The 20606-nt window shown below is 45.8% G+C and overlaps 1 long non-coding RNA gene across 3 annotated transcripts in view; it reads right to left on the minus strand.

Moving 5' to 3' along the window:
* Positions 1-20606, minus strand: part of LOC135245118 (uncharacterized) — a 147303-nt gene that overhangs the window by 105556 nt on the left and 21141 nt on the right. For all 3 annotated transcript variants that reach the window (XR_010327153.1, XR_010327154.1, XR_010327155.1), the window contains exon 3: positions 8575-8664. This is a non-coding gene — a long non-coding RNA (uncharacterized LOC135245118). The remainder of the gene's footprint in view (positions 1-8574; positions 8665-20606) is intronic.

The raw sequence follows: 20606 nt of genomic DNA on the forward strand, positions 1-20606 counted from the left end.
ACATGCACACCACACACACACACACCACACACCACACACACACACACACACACATGCCACACACACACACACATGCTCCACACACACACGCACACACACACACACACACTCACACACACATACACACACGCACACACACATGCTCACACACACACACACACGCACACACACACATGCACACGCCCACACACACACATGCTCTCACACACACACACATGCTCTCACACACACACACACGCTCTCACACACACACACACGCACACACACACACACACACACACACACACACACACACACACACCCCTGCGCAGCACTGCGACGGCTCCTGCAGCAGCAGCAGCTGCAGGCGGCGGTGTACATGTGCATTCCTGTGCCGATGCCGATATGTCTCCTGTCTGCGTCCCGCCCCCCGGCCACGCTCCCCCCTCCCCCCCCCCTCGCGTCCCGGCGTCTGACCCTCAGGCAAACAGATGTCCCCACAGCCAGGGCCGAGCAGGGCTGCTGCTCCCTTCCCTCAAGAGCTCTTTAATTATCTCCATGCTTTCCTCTCTAATAAAACATTAAGCTGCCTAATCGAGTTGGATGCAGCTGACTGATATCGACGGGCATCCGACCCCCCCCCAAACCCCCCACCACCACCAAAAAAATAAAATAAAAACACGGCACTTTCCCCCTCCTTTGGGTTTTAAGAGTTTTGGGTTTTAATGTTCAGCCATTTCGTTTACGGACGTGACAGACGGGGGCCACCTTGCAGGCATCGTGAGCGTATAAAAACAGAGAGTAACGGCAAATGCGGATTTTTACATGCACAGAGAGATCACAAACCTCTTTCGCATTGTATTTAACAAAGTAGATTATGTGGAAACCCTGAAAAACACATAACGTACATAAAATATCATATTTACACTAGCCCTCCACCATCAAGATACAAATGCTTACAGTAAAATGCATATATAATATAATTTCTTAAAGATAAATCTTATTCCTGGTATATTACAGATTAATTATGACACAGTGTTAGTAATTGAGTATACATATATATATATATATTTATTTTTTTTTTTTTCAGTGAATTCCACAGGAAGTCGTACAGTAAATGTTATAGAACTGTCTTACTAAATGAACTTTCCACTATACCCTTTATTCTGCGCTATGAAAAATGTTCCTTAAAGAAATTCATAATGCATTCATAAGCCCTGGGAAATATATCCTCGCTGCTGAAATTCATGTAAAATGTCAGTAAATTTGAATGCTTTTAAAAGCCATGTCTGATAAGAGATAATGACAGAGATTTCAGCACCATTATGGTGGCCTATCAAATATTCAATCTCCTTCTGCATTTGAATTCAGAAAAGTTTAGAAAAAGGTATGCTGTCTGAGACCAGAAAGTTAGAGTAAGAACTGTAAGTACCTTATCAAAAGCAATGGCCATCTATGATTACTTTATCGGGGACTGCAAATGGCTTCTGAACATGCGAAACACAAGAAACAACAGCAGCTTCATGTGAGCACAAACTCTTAAAGAATGCTAGGTGATATAGCCACTACTGACATTGTTCACGTTCATAAAATAATATCTGATGAATGATGAATGAGTCTGATTTAAAAAAAAACATATTAGCATCTCTGTGCACCCTATTGACTGTGGCATAAAATAAATGCAACTGAGTTTGTTGTCTTTTTACGATTAAGATGAGTTTGCCACCATTTTCACGAAAGCTTTAACTGAAACGTAATGTTAATTTGTATGATATGTTTGGGAGTATGGGACACAAAAAATGTAAATATCTTTAATGATATTAACAATATTTTTTATGAAAATACAAAATTCCTCTATTCTAGATTTAGCTAGTTGGCTAAGTGGTCAGTTAAAATAAAAATGACTGATGCTCTTCCTGTTTCCTCACAGAAAGGCTCACTTAGGCAGTAGAAAGGATCGATGCTAGCGGTGTTTACATTTTCTACATGCTAAGCAGGCTGTCATAAGTTACTCTTGCTCACATAGACCCACATATTTATTTATTTCTTTCATTTATTTTTAACTGCAGGCTGCATGGCCCTCAGGGGATTTAGATGGAAATACACGTTTTAAAATAGCATACCCAATAACTCAGATATGTGTTCCATCGCCAATTGCATAAATGTCCATATCATGTCAAAGATTATCATAGCAGTTATCACTATATTCATATTTCCCAGGCAGGCTGGTAAGCATGTTAGCGCATGTTTGGCTATTCATAAATATCAAATCCAGGTTTGTCTGCTAACTTAAACGAAACCAGAGCTGTAATGACTGTGGTTTGTTCACACAGTTTTAGCTCATTCAGTTTAGCTTGCGCTGTTCCTATGTAGAAGGCCATCTAAAGTCAGAAGCAAAATGCAATTAAGTCAAACCTGGAACGTGTGATTTATTTCAGTTGAAATTTTATTTTTATCTGGTTCTTGAATTATTACAAAATTATGAAAATATGACAAAAAGGTCTAGATTCAATAAAGTGTTTAATTCATGTGTGTACTGTGATTTATGAATAGTGTTGGACTGTTTTTGTTTTTTGTTAATAATCAATATTCATCATCAGTAAATAATACATAATTTTACAACATTGTTTCTTTCTACTGTTGCGGAAGAAAATATCAGTATGAAATGACTTTGTGTCCAAACACTTGTGTGAATGTACATTTATAATATATAAATGCATAAAAAGCTTTGCTGCCCTTTGTGTACACTTGCCAATCCTAATAATAATATAATAATAATATTATTATTATTATTATTATTATTAATAATATTATACACAAGGAAATAAAACATAATAATACATTTAAATGTGCAAGCATAAAAACTAACTACTGTATTATTATATATATAGCTCCGTAATGTTTTTGACAAAGACGGATTTCTTTCTTGATTTGGCTCTGTACTCCACGGTTTAAGAATTGTAATCAAACAATTCACATTTGGTTAAAGTGCAGATTTTAAACAGGGTATTTTTATACATTTTGGTGTCACCACATATAAATCACAGCGCTTTTTATATATAGTCCCCACATTTCAGGGCACCATAATGTTTGGGACATGTTAATGTAAAGCAGTCATGTTTAGTACTTTGTTGCATATCCTTTGCATACAGTGACTGCTTGAAGTCTGTGACCCATACACAGTACCAGGTGCTGAGCATCTTCACTGACCCTGCGCTGACAGGCCTCTGCTACAGTTATCTTCAGATCCTGCTTGTTTTGCCTTAAGTTTTTGTTTCAGCATACGAAACGCATGCTAAATTGGATTCAGATCGGGAGACTGACTTAGCCAGTCAAGAATTTGCCAGTTTTAGGCCTTGACAAACGTCTTTGTTTGATTTGATCATTTTGGATCATTGTCTTGTTGTAGAATTAAATACTGTCCTATGAGTTTGGAGGTATTTGGTTGAACTAGGACTGGTAATATGCCGCTGTACGCATCTGAATTCACTCTGCTACTGTTATCAGCAGTTACATCATCAGTGAAGACAAGTTAGCCGGTTCCTGTGGCTGCCATACATGCCCGCACCATAACAACCGCACCATCTCGTTTCACAGAGGAGGAGGGTGCTGTGCCTCTTGGGCATTTTGTATTTGGCCTCCACACTTTGGTTTTGCCATCACTCAGATAGGAGTGAATCTTGGTCTCATCTGCCCACAAGACCTTTTTCCAGAACTCTGCAGGCTCTTTTAGGTACTTCTTAGCAAACTGTAACCTGGCCCCCCTTTTTGTGAGGCTAACTAGTGGTTTGCATCTTACAGTGTAATCTCTGCAGGCCTAGCCTCTGTAGTTCTGTTCGTGAAGTCTTCCGTGGACCAAAACCAAAATGTATTTAGAAAATATTTTTTAATAGAGAATCTGTACTTTAACCACAGGTTAATTGCCTGTCTTCGTCCAAAACATTACTGTATGCAGCTCACTGTATGTAGCTGTGTTACACTAATATTTTCATATTTAATAAATACTGCATCCCTGAACACAAAAATGCTTAGCAATGCTTAGCTATATGTAATGTTCTGCAAATAAAATATTCACTTGATAAAAACATTTCTTTTCCACATATTTAATCTTAGCTATTGATTTTGTTAGCTAGCAAACCTTTTGCAATGGCCACGTTTCCTTACATTTTGGGATTTCTAAGTACAGGCAGTTAGCAGACAATCTTATCCACGGTAACATTTTACATAGCATTTAAATTACATTTATACAGTATGTACTGAAGCAATGCAGATTAAGTATCTTGCTCAAGCAATGCAGGTTAAGTAACCTGCTTACGGGTACAATAGCAGTGTCCTACCTGGGAATCGTTCCTGTGACCTTTAGGTTACAAGACCCTTTAGGTTATCCTTACACATTGTACTACACTACCAGTTCACTTACTAAAAAATGATTTAGAACTGTAATGAGGCAAAGTACCCGGATTACAGAGCCTATACACAAATATAATTCAACCAATCAGAATATATACAGTATAGTATATAGCGTGTGTTTGTAGTGTGTACGTGTGTTTGTGTGTGTGTGTGTGTTTGTGTGTGTGTATTTTATGTGTAATCTTGCCTCAGAATTTTCATCTTGATTAAACCCAAAGATAAATATGAAAAAAGTCAGAATCTACAAAGAAACAAGAGAGAAAATGAGAAAGGGAGAAAAAGATAAAGGAAAAAGTCAAGGTGCAACAGGCACACATCAAAAACTTCTCAGTAATGGCCAAGCACTCACCCATTGGCCCAACATCTTTCAATTTATTAGCATGACAAAGGACACAATCATTTTGGATATGCCTGAATGCAATTTTCATTAACTTTGCAATGATTTATTAACAAAACTGTCAGGAATGTAATAAAAGCAAGACTCCTCAAAATGCCAAAAAAATATAGAAAAAAAAATTAAATAGAATAAAATAAAATGTTATCTCGGCTGAAGAAAAATAAAGGAATTCTGCGAGCACGCCTGGCGGGGTCTGGTCAACAGGGCTTCTCAACGGCACCGCAGGCCTCATGGTGACTGAACTGCGCAATTAACAAAGAGAAAAGCGCAAAATGCTAATGTCTCATCTCAGTGTAATTACACAGAGCTCAGAGCCGAGCCACGGCACGAGCGCAGCTGGGAAGCGCTTCACGCATCTCTGCAACCCACGAAACCGAGCTGCTTGTGTCACACACTGCAAAGCACAGCCACAGCATCGTACTCCAGACACCGCTAGTGTGTAAGAATAATAATAATAATAATAATAATAATAAAGTATTAATACATTATTATTATTATTATTAGTCGTAGTAGTAGTAGTACGAGTATTAGTTGTAGTAGCAGTACTAGGAGTAGCAGTAGTAGTAGTTGTAGTAGTAGTAGTAGCAGTAGTAGCAGTAGTACTAGTAGTACTAGTAGTAGTACAATTAGTAGTACTTCCATATTAAAGTATGTACAATACATTTTCCAAACATTCATTTTCAAAAACCTTAATTTCAAGCAGTTGACTTTCAGATCAGAGGGGGCGAAGAATTACAAGTGCTGTTGTTATAATACACACACACACACACGTGCATGGGTACACATGCACGTGCAGGACTTCATAATTACATCCACACACAAACACACACACACACAACACCGCCCATCCCCTGAAGCGCTCCTGCAACACCGCGATACGATCAATTAATAATCCCACGAACATCACAAATAACACAATAAGTAATCCTCAAAGAGCTACGCTCCCTCCCAGGTGAGGTTCTTTCCGGAATTATCGAGGTCACTTCATTACTCACTCCCGTGCTCCTCGCGTGATTAATAACGAGGGTGACCTCAAAGTGACCAAGCCGCCCACCCTTCACCCGCCATTGTTCCACTTCCGCGCGGCTCTATAAATACACACCAGCCCGAGCATTTGCATCAATCCCCAGGAATGCCATTATCACTCCTGGGGTAATGATTGCAATTAGCCGAATTTTATTTACCTTGCATTCCAATCAGTTTACACGTTACGAACTGCTCCGTAACGCTGCAGTCATTATCAACTCCCTCCCTTATCATGACAACGCTGCGTTCGGCAGAAAGTTTGGAATATTATTCATACAAACAAAAGCAGAAATGAAAAAACTAGAAGGGTGGTCATGCCAGTCTAGGTTTACTTAGGAGTTTGAAGGCAGCGTGGGATTCTTGGAATTCTGGTACAAGGTGTGCTGTGCAGACAGATACTTGTGGTGTGGGAACATTCAAAATGGACATAAATCCTAAGTACACTGGCGACATCACAGTAATTAATGATACATCACAGTGGCAGTTTATTCATCTAAAATAAAGGAGAGACGTGGAAACCCTTTCTTTTACAAGAAGCATGCTGCTATTCCACAGCTCGGCATCAAACGCGGTTAAACAATACGCTGTCTGCGACTGGACAAAAGAAGGAATAAATACCAACACGGCCGTGAATGACGTCTCCTGTTTACCCCTTCAGGAGATGAAAATGCACACGAGATTGCAATTTGCAGAACAGAATAAATCAATGCAACGGCCGCAAATAATTCTACCGAGAGAGAATTTATACATTTAATTACACAACGCAGGTGCTCCTCTTGTTTTACTCATTACCCAAAGATATATGAAACTCAGTTAATAAGACACACAATTCACAGATAAAAGCAAGGGCGTGCAGTTAGCTGCATGTTACAGAATGGACACCTTTCCCGAGAAGGTATGTAGGCACTGGTAAATGGGCACATATTTACAATCTATTGCGGCATATTCCATTTCTGTAAGAGCAAAAGAAAATATGCAATTTAAAAAATAAAGCAAAATATCAATTATTCTTATTACTTACAAAACCTACATGTGTTCATTATGCTAATTTCATTCTATCCCTGGTCAATATTTCAGGTTGTACTCTCCAGAAAAATAAATAAATGAAAAGACTCAGTAAATTGGCAGTCCTGCTTTTTTCTGAGTGTCCTGTTTGTTTAGTAACGGGCTGCCCTCCCCAGAGCACGGTCATGCTGGTCATTTAGCGAGCGACGGCGAGCACTGGCCGGTAGTTTGCTATCCTTAGCCACTGCAGTTTTACTGGCAAGTCCTGGACTGGCATCAAAGCAGGAGCAGGCCTCAGTGGTGGAGGCAGGGAGTGCCGAGGGGGGGCAGAGAGGGGCGGGTAACCAGAGCGAGCTCCTCTGGAGAAAGCCCCGCTAACAGCCCCCGCTCGCCCGTTTCGCCTCAGTCCAGTTAACCTCCTGCTCCTGCCAGGCCTGGGCTGGGGGTGTGGGCCCTACTGCAGCTGGGTCTGGGGGGTGGTTTGGGCTCTACTGCAGCCAGGCCTGGGGTGGTTTGGGCCCTACTGCAGCCCGGTCCGGACCCCTGTGACCCCTCTGTTGGCCCGGAGGTTGGCATCACGGCGCTCGGTGCCCGGTCGGCGCCTCTCTGAAGCGCGGCTCTCGCCTGGCTGAGTCCTGGCACACGCGTTACCGGGGTGACCCGGCCGCGGGCTCAGCGTGGAGAGAGCAGCCGGACTCAGCCCCGCCTCCCTCTGCCTGAGCGCTGCAGCCTGTTTACTCACGCCTGACTGAGCCCTCACACACATACGCACAAGCATACACACACCCATGCACACACTCACACATGTACTCACAGACACACATACACACACACACACATATGCATACACACACACACACACACACACGCATACGCACATGTACTCACAGACACACGCAGACACACCACAGTTTATAGTTATGAACCAGTTATGTCACATGTCTCAGTGTGTTCGAAACACAAGGATTGTTTCAGGTATTTAAAGGTTGGCTACAAAACTAACTGAAGTGGTGCACCAGAATGGGATGTGAGAGAAAGAGGAGAGACAGAGTTCTTAGTGTTCTTCTTGTTTCTGATGTCACCAATTTCCTGATCCAAGATCCAATCACATTTCAGGCCATCTAAATTCCATAAGCAGTGTTGATCATGCAAATTAAAATGTTAACTGTTAAAATGGAGGGACAGGAAATGACACATTCTCATCACTCCCTACAGCTTACCAGCAGAGCATGTAACCCTGCTGTGTGTGGACGGGTCGGAGGGAAGCAAGGTTCTCCTCTTCCCTTCGCAAAACTACTGCGGCTCCCGCTATTCTTCGCATCGAAGGCGGTAAAAAAATCAATCAGAGTTAATTGATGGAATACAATCAGGGATCCATTATCGTATTAATTCTGTGTAACTCGGACCGGGACGGTGGAGAGGTGGAGGGAGAGAGGCCGAGCCAGGCCGGCCACAGGCCCGCCCGCACGGCCGTAACCGAATTACCGTCAACATCAGCCGCCCGCGGGCGGAGCGGAACGGCCAACTGACCAATTCCAGTTCAGCGAGCGCGGTCCTCCGTTCCAATACCGATTTCCACTCCGGTGCGGGTTTCCCATCAAAGTAATTAGTTTCTGTACGGCAAGCTACCGCTCATAGCTGCAGAATCGAATTTGCTTGATTCCAGAAACAAAAACGCGGACCTAATAGAAGCTAACAAGCTATGAATGTCAACAAGCACAAACAATGGGGAGAGGGTACCTTGGCAGAGCTCCTACCTGTGTGAGGACAGCTGGCAGGCCTCCAAACCGTTACCTCTCCCAGCTCCCACACCCTCCCCTCAGGTACAGCGAGATCCAGCCTTCTCTCTGCAAGAGGAAGAGACAGGCGTAAACACATACAAGAACCGTACGATGCTATTCCCGCTAAAAATATCTTCTCTTTGTTCTGCTGTTGTATTTGCTTTTTGTTCTTTTTTTTGCTGTTGTTGTTTCGGTGCAGGAGATTGAGGGTTCTGATTACGTTACATTTACAGGACCTTACCACACTTAGGTTTATGTGAATCGTGTACACGCGGTTTTGAACGTTGTACAGTTTTCGTGATCGTAAGCTCACACAGGGGAGCCCAATCTCTCTCTCACTTTCCCTCGTGTTCTCTGTCTGCGTCTCCCTCTCTGTCTCCCATGTGCAGATTGGCTACGGTGCATATATCCACAGAAACAGATTTTACAGCAGCTATCTGGCAACCTGAGGGTGTACATAGGGAATTCTGGGGCATTTCGTAATGAGGGAAGTTATGTGTGGGGAGCACCCCACATATACTCCACTGCTGATTCTTTCACTCACACAATGGCTGTGTCCCAATATGAAGGCAGCCGCCTCGCTGTCTGATCCCTTACGTTATTCCAGTGTAGTAAATAAAAATGTACTTTTAGATATAACTACAACGGATTATACACTGCATATTCACATTTCTACCACTTTGCTGGTTTGAGCCGCCATTAATTTAACAGAAGGATATCCTTCTTGTCGAAGGATGAATCAATGTTGCCTTCAAATATAACTGAAATAAGGTATCTTAGAAGGGCACTTTTTTGTTGACTTTGGTTTTGGACATGCCTACGAAGGTGTGAATGTGTGAAAATGCTGTCTTCTAAGGCAGCTGACTTGGTACTGGGACGCAGCCAACGTCTGGTAGACAGCGTGCCGAGTTCTGGGTGTTCATCTGGCCCTACACTCTCACTCCATTCTCCTCTGTCCTCCTCCAACACTCCTTACTCTCACTCCATTCCCCTCTATCACTCCTCACTCTCACTCTATCCTCCTCAATCAATCACTCCTCACTCTCACTCTATCCTCCTCAATCAATCACTCCTTACTCTCACTCCATTTCCTTCTATCACTCCTTACTCTCACTCCATTCCCCTCTATCACTCCTCACTCTCACTCTATCCTCCTCAATCAATCACTCCTTACTCTCACTCCATTCCCCTCTATCACTCCTCACTCTCACTCTATCCTCCTCAATCGATCACTCCTCACTCTCACTCTATCCTTCTCTATCACGCCTCCCTTCACTCCCTGTCAGGTACAGTGGACGGGTGATGCAAGTCTCCACACTCAAGGAAACCTCTCTGACAGAGGGAGGAGGAACGCTTCGCTAGTCTCGCGAGGAGGAGGTGTCGGCCCACAACCGCTCAGAAAGCTTCTGAAAACATCCTGACGAAATTCAGCAAATTAATTTTTCTCTTCCTTTTTTTTTTTTTTCTTTTTTTTTTTTTAATACATCGCACAATAAGACACCGGGGTCTCTTAAAATAATAACACTCTTCAAAAATAATTGGACTGGGGTGAGCAATTACAGTGTGATTCTAATTTATTTACAGGCGAATATTGATGGGAAAGCACAGATATGTTCATAGACACGAGCGCGCACGCGGGCGTCGCCGGCGAGCACAATAGCGGCTAATGAAGTGGCGGCGTGACGGTGTGTGTGTGTGTGTGCGTGTGTGTGTGTGAAGCCGCGATGCGCGCGCGGCGTCGGCGGGAGGTTGCCCTCTCCGCGGCGCGTCCGCACCCTCGCTGTGATAAAGGTGGCGGCGGTGCGGTACCGGAGACCCGGTGATTAAGCGTGATTAGGACAGCAGGTGAGGGCCGCAGAGCAGAGGGGGGAACGGGGGGAGGGGGTCCGCTCAATTCCCACGCCCAATTTGATTTTTTAATCAGGGCACCCCCCCGCCCCCACCCCCACATCACCCCCGGTGGCTACCCCGCCCTGCCCCTGCCGACCTGCGTGGGGCGCTCTCCCGTTCCCCTGACCCACATTAGCACATCTGGGTCAGCCCCCCCCCCCTCGTCCGTGCTCGCTCCTCGCGCCCCCGACCACCTGAGACACGGGGGTCACGCGCTCCCCCCCCCCACGCGCTCGGTGTTTACCGCCATTCTGAGCCTTTCTTACCTGCTCCCGCATTTATGAACGCTAATCCGCACAGCGATGGGGATTTACCGCCCGGTTCTGCTAAACCGGCTCCAGCTGATGCCTCCCCGACACCGTTCATATTTACACACACGCGTGCGCGCGAATAATAAGTTAGCCAACGTGCTGTTACTACAAAGCCACAAAGGCTGTTACATCCTGGAAGTAGTAAATACATTTTAGATTTAAATGAAGGGTCAGGTTGGCTGTAATGTCAAGGTTAAACTTGAAGTGAAAATGATCGGTTAAATGCAGACGCCAAAGCAGCTTTGGCACCGCCCCTGCACCACAGGGGGCGCCAGAGGGTAGACGCGGGCGGTGGACGAGCCCAACACCACGGGAACAGCGTGGCGCCTTTCCATAGCCACAGCCGCTTTTCGGCACAAGCGGTGGCAGCATCGGGGCACAGAACGCGTCCTCCTGTCACGAACAGGACCCAGGTCCAAGCGAACGCCGTCTTCGTTCTCCACTCCCCCCCCCCCTCCCCCCGCTGGCTACCTCCGCTCGGAGGTCCCGCTCGCAGAGAGGGCTCCCCGGCGCCTGAGAGGCCTCGTTTCGGAGAGCGCCCGTGGCTAGAGCAGTCAAACGGGCGCTCGGTGGAAGCGAGAGCCGGAGGAAGCAGCGGGGTCTGCAGAGATCTATGGCGGGATATTGATCAAGGCTCGTTTTTCTGTGAAACCGCGCTTCGGCTTCGGGGCATCACAAAGTAACCCCAGTAGGCATCAGCATAAATGGGATTCCACTTCTAAGCTAACAAGGAAATCTCCTGAGCACAGCCGTGTTCCAGAGGAAGACAGCGTGCTGAAAGAGAGAGAGAGAGAGGGATGGAGAGAGAGAGAGGGAGAGAGAGAGAGGGGGAGGGGGAGAGAGAGAGGAGGAGGGGAGAGAGAGAGAGATAGAGGAGAGGGAGAGGGAGAGAAAGAGAGGGGGGAGGGAGAAAGAGAGAGAGAAAGAGAGGGGAGAGGGAGAGACTGCACGTGTCCACATGCATATCTGTGTGTCTACGTGAGCAGAACATTTTCTCACGATGTTTTTCATTGTCCTTGTTTTCCGCCGAGCCGGACGCCATACCCACCGCGTTACAGGTTCCACTGGAATCATCAGAGAGCTTTAAATCACACCCTTCAAGCTCGTGTGATTTCTTTTAAAGGGAGGTGAGGTGAGGATCGGCACTTTCTTTCATAGAAGACTTGGGACCAGCCAGGCCTTCATGCAATATAAAATACAGCCTGCCGCGCAGGCCTGCCGGTCACCACAGGCACGAGCCACAGCACAGGGGCTGGAGACGGCCCTTCTGATAAAGGGGAAAGATTAGGGGAAAGCCCCAGAACAGGCCTGTGCTTGATTACTCGGGTAAGCAAAGGACCGGAACAGGGAAGATTTTGGCCTAACTTAAGTAAACATGACAAGCAGCACTGTAAAACGCATCAGTAGAACAGAACGAAACGTTTGCATTATTATCTCAATTTTTTATCGCTTATGGCTTTATTTATTTATTTAGTTCTTTGTAATGTATATAGGGGTGTGAGAAGCAACACAGGCTGAACTCATGGGCCTAAGGTCCTGAGCTTTAGTGACCTTGACAGGGAAGGCACACAAACTGTTCACCCTTAGAATCTCCCCATTCTATAGCAGAGACAAACCGACTAAAGCTTTCTTCAGTATAACTTCAATATACTTTGTCCTCAACTCAAAGCAGGACAAACATTATATTTATTTATGAACATACATTTTATTTTTGGAGAATATTCTCGGTTTGGTCAATGACAATGACCATCAAGGCCTGGATTCAAACAAAAATTGTTTGTTCATCAACTAATTGAAAAAAAAGTTTGGAAAGTTAATTTTTGGCGATTTCTGCATGCTTGCTTTAATCGTGAGTCAAAGTTAAGGACAGATATTGATTGAATCTTGGTGATAATATTCAGTGGGAAACAAAACAAGTCGCAGAAGGTGAAGGACAACCCGTGCTGCGGTTAGACTGAACCCTCCCTCATTGTTTGTCTGGGCACAGACGGGCGCATTGTTCTTCCTCTCTCCCCCTGCTCCGCTCTCTCCTCTCTTCTCCTCTCCTCTCTTCCGAGCAGGCGCTCCGTCATCCGACAGTCGGGGAGAGCAACCTGGTCACTTTAAATGGATGAAGAATTCCCAGCCTACTCATGCATACCGCCAGCAAATTGCTCCTCTCACATCAAGGATCCGCGGCGTGATTGGTGAGAGATGGCCAATGGGGAGGGGGGGGTGGACGGTGGGGGGGTGGGTGAGGGAATAGGTGGGGTTTGGGGGGAGGGGGGGTGGTGGCTGGGTGCAGAAAGGCACAAACTCATATTGGAGAAGGGCGCCGTCGAAATAGACAAACTAGACAGAAAGGAGCATTTGAAGAAAATGATGTATTTGAGGGGCAGAGCACGCGGCCGGAGCAGGCGCCGTCCCGCCACGCGGGGGGGGGGGGGGCGGATCACGGCGGACGCGGGCGCCTTTTAGCGCCGACCTCGTCAGCGGAGTGGGCGGCGGGAAGCGCTTCTGGAGGTCCCGGCAAGGCCGCCGCCGCCGCGCGCGTTACCGCCATCACACTACGAATTAGGAGGGAGAGGAAAAAAAATCTAACGGCCTTCGCCGACGGAGGCGAGCGAGCCGCGCTGGCGTACTCCACGGCGGCCCACGGACGCTACGCTTTTTTATTATTTCATCTGACCCGTGCCAACACCTCCGCGTCTTTTGTGTTTATTACGGGTTTGTTTCGAAGGCAGCGTAAGAACGCGCCAATGAAATGGCGGCAGAGGCGGTCTGGAATATACGCATGGAAACGTGAACTCCGAGCTGCGACAGACTCAAACCCACCTCGGCCCGCGTTGTCTTCAATTGTCTTAAATTTGACTGATGTCCTTTATCGTCTACTCTCTTTTTTTCATGCCATCAAAAACTGAGCTCAAGAGGTGTCACGAATACAGTAAAAACACATAGCTATGTGTAATACATCTATTGTATTCAGGAACAGAGCGGTGGTATTCCATTGTTTTTTTTTCTTGTTTTGGCCAAGTTTGAGAGCACTGAATCTGAACCTAAGCAATGTCTACTTCTGTATATGAAAGCAACTTAAAAGCTTCGTGCAGAGGAATTTCTGTGTTCCTGATTCTTAGCACTCTGACCTGCTGCTCTGATTCTCACTGCTCTCACTTCCAGGAAGAGTTTCTCAAATGCATTAACATTACAGGCAAAACCATCCATTACAATGTAGTGTAAATACAAAACTAGACCATTTTTGTGCAGTGTTTTCATCCAAAACAGTATTTAATATTTAAATATGCCACAGATTAGCTTCAGTTTATATTTATTCCATTTTATATTTAGACCGAATATTTAAATCACTAGATTCCCCAGGTGCTGTGGAAAAGAAATGAACGGATCTAATATCAAGTCAAACCTTTCAAACCATTGTAAAGCCTGGTAAAGCCAGCATGGCCTGTGTGTGCGCCTGAGTGTGCGAATGTGTGCGACCGTGTTTGAGTGTGAGCATGTATGTGTTTTTGTGCGACTGAGCAGATGTATGCGCGTGAGTGCGTGAATGCGTGTTTGCATAGGTATGGATATGCGTATCAGTATCTGCGTATGTGCATGTGTGTATGTGTGTGTGTCTATGTGTCAGTGTGTGCTTGCGCACGTGTGTGAGCATGCATGTGTATGCGTGTGTATCTGTGTGCATGTGTGTGTGTGTGTGTGTGTTTGTGTGTGTGTATGCCAGAATAAGTGTGCTCGTGCAGTGAACAGCGATGTTAGTAGTAATGCGTCCTTGCGCCCCCTATGGTCAGTGTTATTTCCCATGTGCGCTCAGGCACGCTGCTGTACGCTGCGTTGAGAGCAGATTATTAATGCGTTTACCAACTTCGCCTCCAAGATCATCCATAATAACACAATGAATTAGATCAATTAGATGGCACTCTTAACAGAGGTTACGGAGCAATTCATAAATAGAGCTATAAGAAAAAAAATCCCAGGCGCGATATACTCCATGAATAACAAGAGGGTACTAGACAACATAATAGGCCTGGCTAACTGTGGAGAAGCTGGCTGCACCACTCGCTAAAGCTGTCTCGTTAGAGCAGAATGCAGTAAGCAACGAGGGAAGACACACACACACACACACACACACACACACACACACACACGTATGAAGCATGCCAATGCATGAATACACACACTCACACAAAAAGACTCACACACAGACACACAAACACACACACACCCACACACACGTATGAAGCATACCAATGCATGAATACACGCACTCACACAAAAAGACTCACACACACACACAAACACACAGACACACGCACACACACACACGTATGAACGCATGCCAATGCATGAATACACGCACTCACACAAAAAGACTCACACACACACACACAAGCACACACACACACACACACACACACACATGCATGCCAAAGCACACTTGCACGCACACGAAAAGGCTCACACACACACAAACACACACACGTATGCACGCACGCATGCATGAACACACACACACAAAGACACACACACATGCATGCACACAGTTGCTGATATACACATATTCACCTATGCAAACACATGCTCACACAAACACACCCCCACGCACACAAACGCGCACATGCATGCGCATGTGCACAGACAAGCAGCCAGCTTGTGCAGTAAGCCTTTCATAAATTAGCCCGCTTTGGGGCAAGCCACAAGCCATATATAAAAAGGGAGAGGGAAAGACGGGGTCTAATTCAGAACACTAGGAAGAGTGACTGTGCTAAGTCGGCTTTTTCTCTCTGCTTTCCAGCCATAAGCATCAACTCGGGAGGTCCCGCATGAAACAGGCTTATTTATAAAGGAATTTTGGCATGAGGTATTCAAACTTTTTTTGTTTTTTGCTATATTGCCTGATCTTTAATCTTCGGTCCAGGGCCTGGTACACAGATTATGGCTGCTGACAGGTCCGCTGAATTTTCACCGGCTGAGAAATCTGGCGATAGAAATGCCCGACAATAGCTTTCAAAAGGCAACATTTTTTTTTATAACAAACAGCCGCAAAGAGGTTGTTTGCATGGGGAAAAGAGGACAAGGACACGGGTCTGGTAGGGTGACGGGCTACGAGCTACATTTAACAAGCCTATTCACACGGAAAAGCTCTCCAGAACCGCCGGTTTATTCAGGGCCTCTCCGGGCCGCTCTGAGCACGTGCGTTCCACGGCTGCTGCGGAGGAAGGGGGGGGTGGAGTCTCCGACCGAGCCGCCATTCAAGCGGGGGGGGGGGGGGGTTTTAATGACTCGAGTACCCCGGCTGATCGGCACGGCGAGGGCCTCGAAGTTACGTAGCGCTGATCTCACAATACTTCAGAGAGGTAGCGCGGTGGCGAACCCGCCACTCCCCGCCGACCCCCCCATTCCCCCCCTCTAATGTCACTCAGGAAGGGCGGGCGCTTTTGCGGAACGCGGCTCCCTCTGTTCCCGCCGCTGGCAGCGCCGCCGAGCGACGCGTTCCCCGTGCCCGTCACCGGCGAGGCCCCGCGCCGCGGCTAGGCTAACGCCGCGTCCAATTAGAGCGGGGTGGGAAGCGAGAGGCGGGAGACGGCGCCGGCGGACGTCGGAGATCTCCGTCAGTTCCGTCGACCCGCTTCCCCGAGATTCCCGACTCGGAACGCGCGGGCGGGTCTTCTCGGGAGGCGAGGAACGCGTCGCCCCTCTCCCGCTCACCTCGTAGATTAGGCAGCTTAGCGCTAACGCTAGCGCCGCGGCGGCTAATTACTGAGGGACTCTGGCGCCCTCTCCGCGCTCTCTCTCCCACGCCGCCCGCGGGCACGGGGCTCGCTGACAGTAATCTCCCGGTGACAGCTGTTGGATGCGGTGTTATTAAGCCAGCCGCCTATGTTTTTCAGACGATAGACCCAAAATTTGGCCACCGTTCCACAACCACAGCTACAGCTACTTCCATTATTAAAGCAGGCAGGCTGAGAGAGAAACAAAGCAAATTCCTCTACGATTTGAAACTGCATTTACTGCCCTGTATGTTCATCGCTAGCCATACGTACTACACACTACAGGGCCATTGCATGTTTATTCCAAAATGAGATGGTAATGTCCCCACGTGAGTACACACAATGCATGAACATGCACATATCCTCTTGAGACCTGGCAATTCATTTTTGTCCCCTCTAGGGGACACAAGTCTCTGGTCTTAATCTCAAGAACCATGTATTCTACTATGCTGAAACTTACAATACAAAGGCCAGTCAATAAAAATAAATAATATTTTTGAAAATATTTTTTACTGCAACATGCTTTTGCCGTCCAAGGCACTTGAATTATGAAAATGCTTCAACCGTTTTTCTGTAGGGTCTCTGGAGGATGCATAAAAAGACTGCATCCATCCAGGCCACGCTCAACAAAGAAATTAAGACTGACAAAGCGGGATTTAAGAATCCTTCTCCCTGCCTCCTCGCGATAAATCACGGAAAGCCATCTTCTCTCGATAAAGAAAAAAAATAAATAAAACGGAGAAACTTTCCCTCTCCTTCTCCTTTCCCCTCCTCTGCGTCTCAGTGCGGCCTGACAGGGGAACAGATGGCAATTTAAGCAGAGAATTTATGAGCGCCACAATCTTAATGTTGCATAAAGAAAAGAAAAAGGCTCGCATCAAACCCCACTGACAAATGTACTCGCTAATATTAATTCACTCCTCATTCATCCAATATGCTTCCTAATTGCTTTTCTGTACACAGTAATATGGCACCTGCTGCTCAACTCCGCGCGCGCACCGGGAGAGCAGCGCCGTCTCCGCAAAGTCAAAGCTCTCCGACACCGGCCCTCTCCCGGTGATGGATGCCAGGCCCTGCATCATGCACCGCGCCTGTCAGGCCCGTAATTAAAATTTTATACTTACAGCACGGGAAAGGGCGGGGGTGTGGGGTGTGGGGTAGGGGGGTGTGGGTTGTGGCGTAGGGAGGGTGGGGGGTGTGGGGGGGTTGGGGGGGACGGAATGGTAAACAATCGGTTATTAAACTCCAGCGGCGGGAGGAAGAGCTCTCCGGGACCCGTCCCCGCGATTAGCGCGCGAGGGATACCCGCGGACGCAGGACCTCTGGGGGGGGGGGGGGGGGGTACGGAGCCGGAGGAACGCGGAGGCTGACAGAATTCCCAATTACGACGCTCGCGGGTCCGATCCGGTGACACGCGGTTTCGTGACGGAACGCGTCTGAGAAATATTCCCGATGGCGCATAAAACGCATCTGCACATATATACACGATTTCAAATTTTTTTTTAAATAATTCTCTAATTGTGCGCTTTGGGTTACAATCAGAAGGTGACAGACCCGGAGAATTATCATCAGGTCCATACTCAACATTATAAGATGCTAAAGGTTCAAATGTTTCACTGAACTGCATAAATGAAACGGTGGAATGGTGGAATGTGCCGATGGCGGAATTGGGATACGCCTGATTCTAAATCGTCACCGCGATTCGCTGAAGCGGGAACTGCATAAATCTCCCGAAGAGAACAATATCAACAACAGCAGCAGACGCTAATGTGCCAGGAGAGCTGCAGTATGCAAATGGCCGCTGCGCAGACGCCTGGAGGAGATGGCCGCTCGGATGCGCAAAGCACCGGAATCAAATTACCCTAAGGTTGGGAGGGAGGTGAGAGGTGAGCTACGACCACTTCAAAGCACAGCTTTTCAGTGCAGGAAGTAAATACCGAAGTCCTCAGTGATGTTTCACTTCAACACACAGAATAGAACGTCTTTGATACATATAATCTCTCTCTTTCTCTCTCTCTGTCTACACACACACGCACACACACTTAAGGATGGTGTGGATGTTTATTTGAGCATTCGTGAAGAATGTCTCACGAAGCCTGGTTTAACTGAAGAAGCAAATTTACTCTTAGTTTACAACATGGCCACTGGAAAAGAATCTTGCATGAGATATTTTTTTTATAATGCCTAAGAAGACCACTTACTCTACCTAAACACACTGTAACACACTGTGTGTATCGCAGACATTTGGAGGTTTGGGATTCCGGAGCAAAAACAGATTTATTACAAGCTAAGAATATGCTAGGGAAGTCTCCTTTGGGGAGTCTGGCTGGTTATAAACACTTTGGTCTCTTCTATTTAAAATTGAGTGCATTTACAGAGGTAGGAAATCTCTCTTCTAACTGAGAAAAAATGTTATGGTAAAATGCCACCATTCTCTCTGGTCAGAACTTGTTAAATGACTGTAAGTTCTCCCCTGGCCCTAGATCACAATATGACACCAGGCCAACATATCGGCCTGCTGGGATATCTTTATAACAGAATAGACTCCCGTGGAGGACCACAGTAACTGACATCAAATGCATACTTTAAATGTCGCTGTTTGCAGTTGTTTTCATAATCTCAGTTCTGTATCATAGGCTTCTGCTGCATTTTGGCCAGAAACAAATAATATGGATTTTTTTTTTCCACTTTCAAAAAGAAAAAAAATATATGTACTATCATTCCATAGATAGCTCTACTATTGCCCTATATCGTCTTACACTAACTACTGCAAAAAAATACAAATTAAACCAGATAGCTGTTTTGTCATTTTTAAGATATGTTATCTGCATTCTGATCGTGATGTAGAAACAAAGTATATACTTTTTTCTTTACAAAATATTCCTGAAAGAGTTTAGCCAATGGTAGTGAATTATACCTTTTGAGTAAGCTTATGGGACCTAAAGTCCTCCCTGAAGCTTCTGTCATTAACTCTATACCAGCTGCTGGTAAATGCACTAAATTGTAATATAATGAGCGCGTGGATTGCAAGCAATTATAGAGTTAAATTGAATAAATCCTCAGAGCAATAAATTGTCCTTTCTATTTACATCATTTTTAATTGATGCAAATTTTATGTAAAATAGCACATATTGCCTCCTTGAAAATGCTAAATATGTATCTATTTGTATGGCGATAGATTGAATTTAAAGGCATTGTAATTCAAATGCCAATGGGTACGAAGGCAGCAACAAATAAGTAATAAAAATAATAAGTTTGATACGGTTAAAAAGCAAGAATGATTCAAGAGCGCGCTCTAAATCTAAAGCGATTAGGTCGATCTTACAAAGGAAAGTCGGAGTTACACTTGCTGCAGGTCAGAGAGCTTCAGGTGGCGACGGTAATGGAAGGCAAACGGGATGGGAGGGGAGGAGTTCCGCAGTAAAACCCGTCTGTCCCTCGCAGCGACCGTAAAGCTCAAATTGGACGTTCTGCTCACGATCAGAAAATGACGTCAGGCCTGACAACGTGCCGATACCCTTTCACACCGTCCATTCATTTATACAGCATTTACAGGGAGGCTTTCTTTCACATACATTTTCAATGGCTATGTACAGATAGCCATGTGCCCAAATTAGCACATTTTCTGGCATTTTTGAAGGATCACATTTCACACGTAGAACAGATACAATACATTTTTTTTTTTTCTAATTTCTTGGCCATTAATTTCCACAGCATCAATATAGAGCTATGTGCTTCAGTTTCCCTGCTGTATCACTGATGCTGGATGGGTGTGTTTGGCTGCAGCAGGTTTACAGAACTCAAAAATGCTAAATCTATTCCGATTAAGAGCAAACAGCATGTGTGGTTGCTCCACGGTTTCGCAGGTAACGGCCAGAGAACAAAGGGGTAGAAACAATTGATCACATACAAAATGACCAAGTTTCAGTTCCTGACAGTCAGCGAAAGTTACAACAACCTAAGAAAAAAAACAACTCAAAAGGGTAGGCAAATAGCATGTGCGCAGACACACACACACACACACACACGTACACACACACAAACA

The sequence above is a fragment of the Anguilla rostrata genome, chromosome 18, assembly GCF_018555375.3.
Source record: "Anguilla rostrata isolate EN2019 chromosome 18, ASM1855537v3, whole genome shotgun sequence".
Lineage (NCBI taxonomy): Eukaryota > Metazoa > Chordata > Actinopteri > Anguilliformes > Anguillidae > Anguilla > Anguilla rostrata.